Source organism: Giraffa tippelskirchi, chromosome 4 (assembly GCF_054371585.1).
Source record: "Giraffa tippelskirchi isolate mGirTip1 chromosome 4, T2T-mGirTip1v1.2.pri, whole genome shotgun sequence".
Lineage (NCBI taxonomy): Eukaryota > Metazoa > Chordata > Mammalia > Artiodactyla > Giraffidae > Giraffa > Giraffa tippelskirchi.
In genome coordinates this window covers 93,630,983-93,633,289 of record NC_137278.1, presented here as the reverse complement: position 1 = coordinate 93,633,289, position 2,307 = coordinate 93,630,983, and the positions used below count along the sequence as shown (strand labels likewise).

At 37.3% G+C, this 2,307-nt stretch overlaps 1 non-coding gene across 1 annotated transcript; it reads right to left on the bottom strand.

The window, feature by feature from the left end:
* Positions 1 to 1,853: 1,853 nt before the first annotated feature.
* LOC145504004 (U6 spliceosomal RNA) lies at positions 1,854 to 1,960 on the bottom strand. The gene has a single exon (XR_014051998.1). It is a non-coding gene; the product is annotated as a U6 spliceosomal RNA (small nuclear RNA).
* Between the last annotated feature and the right edge of the window lie 347 nt (positions 1,961 to 2,307).

The window sequence follows — 2,307 nt, the reverse complement described above, 5'->3', positions numbered from 1 at the left end:
TAGTATTTTTTATATGTGTTTTTTTCCAGTATTTTATATATATATATATATGTATATATATATATTTTTGTGTGTGTCTGTAAATATCCCTCTTTTACATTTGCTGTTTAAGGACCATTATTCTGGGAATGGAATTCTAGTTAACCATTTTGTTTTATTTTCTTTGAGCACATTGTTTTCTGGCTTCCTATTTCATTTGAGAAGTCAGATTCCAGTATTATTGCAGGGTTTTTTTTGAGGATAATGCGACTTTTAAACAATCCACCCCAGTCCCTAGGTGTTCTTCACTTCTTGTCTTCGATTTTGTGTCATTTCATTCTTATGTGCCTGAAGGTGTTTTCTTTGCCTTTTCCATTTTTATTAGTTTGTTTCTGGTGCTTATTTTGGGTAGAGTTTACAGTGCTTTTGGAATATGTGACTTGATGTCTCTTACTAGTTTTAACAATTCTGTTGATATCTCCAGGCACTACTTCTACTTCATTCCTTCCCCTCTAATAACACATTAGACATTTTTTAACATAACCTCAATATAATTTTATGCCTTTTCCAATATTTTCTGTTTTTTTCTCCTCTGTGCTTTACTCTGGATATTTCTATGAAACTGTCTTCTAGTGTATTAATTCTCTCTTTAGCTACATGCATTCCACCTTTATACTCATTTGTCAATAAGCTAATTATTGTCCTTATTTATTTTTATAGTTCTAAAGTTTCCACTTTATTTAATTTAAATTGGTTTTTATCTTTACAATTTTAAATATTTTTTAGTATATTAATCAGAGTTGCTTTTATGTTTAATTCTACTAACTGTAACAAGTGTGCCTGTTGCTTCTATTTTTTATGTTTTGTTTTTGTTTTCTCTTGGAAGAGAGAAAGAAGTCTTGGCCTGATCTGAATAATTCCCTTTTTATTTATTTATTTATTTATTTTAATTGGAGGCTAATTAGTTTACAATATTGTGGTGGGTTTTGCCATTCATTGTCATGAATCAGCCACAGGACCACATGTGTTCCTGATCCGGAACCCCCCTCCCACCTCCCTCCCCATCCCATCCCTCAGGGTCATCCAGTGCACTGGCCCTTAGCACCCTGTCTCATGCATTGAACCTGGACTGGTGATCTGTTCGACATATGATAATATGCATGTTTCAATGCTATTCTCTCAAATCATCCCACCCTCACCTTCTTCCACTGAGTCTAAAAGTCTGTTCTTTACATCTGTGTCTCTTTTGCTGTCTTTGCATATTGGGTCATCATTACCATGTTTCTAAATTCCACATATATGCGTTAATATACTGTATTGGTGTTTTTCTTTCTGACTGACTTCGCTCTGTATAATAGGCTCCAGTTTCATCCACCTCATTGGAACTGATTCAAATGCATTCTTTTTAATAACTGAGTAATATTCCATTGTGTATATGTACCACAGCTTTCTTATCCATTCGTTTGCTGATGGGCATCTATGTTGCTTCCATGTCCTGGCTATTGTAAACAGTGCTGTGATGAACACTGGGGTACACGTGTCTCTTTCAATTCTGGTTGCCTCAGTGTGTATGCCCAGCAGTGGGATTGCTGGGTTATATGGCAGTTCTTTTTCCAGTTTTTTAAGGAATCTCCACACTGTTCTCCATAGTGGCTGTACTAGTTTGCATTCCCACCAACAGTGTAAGAGGGTTCCTTTTTCTCTGCGCCCTCTCTAGCTTTGATTGTTTGTAGACTTTTTGATAGCAGCCATTGTGACCAGTGTGAGATGGTACCTCATTGTGGTTTTGACTTGCAGTTCTCTGATAATGAGTGATGTTGAGCATCTTTTCATGTGTTTGTTAGCCGTCTGTATTTCTTCTTTGGAGAAATGTCAAAAATATGGAATGCTTCATGAATTTGCGTATCATCCTTGTGCAGGGGCCATGCTAATCTTCTCTGTGTCATTCCAATTTTAGTATATGTGCTGCTGAAGCGAGCACTGAATAATTCCCTTTCAATTCAATGGTTATATCCTTGGAAGGACTCAGATTTGGGGCTGGTGGGTTTGTGAGCCTCTAGTTCTCTGTGTAGAATAGTGTCCCTTGCTCCCACTTAACCAGCCTAACCATGACATAAAGCTTGGTAAACAGAGAATGGACTGTATTTCTGATTCTTCTTATTCCCTCAGGGAAGTGTCTTTTGTGCAGTATAACCTAAATGGACTTTCCCTGTGGTCCCACCTGTAGACAGACACACATACCACTGGATCCACTAAGTCTGCAGAGAGCCCAGCGACTTCTCAAGTCCATCCTGGGAATATGAGACCTGGATCTACTTACTCTGTAAG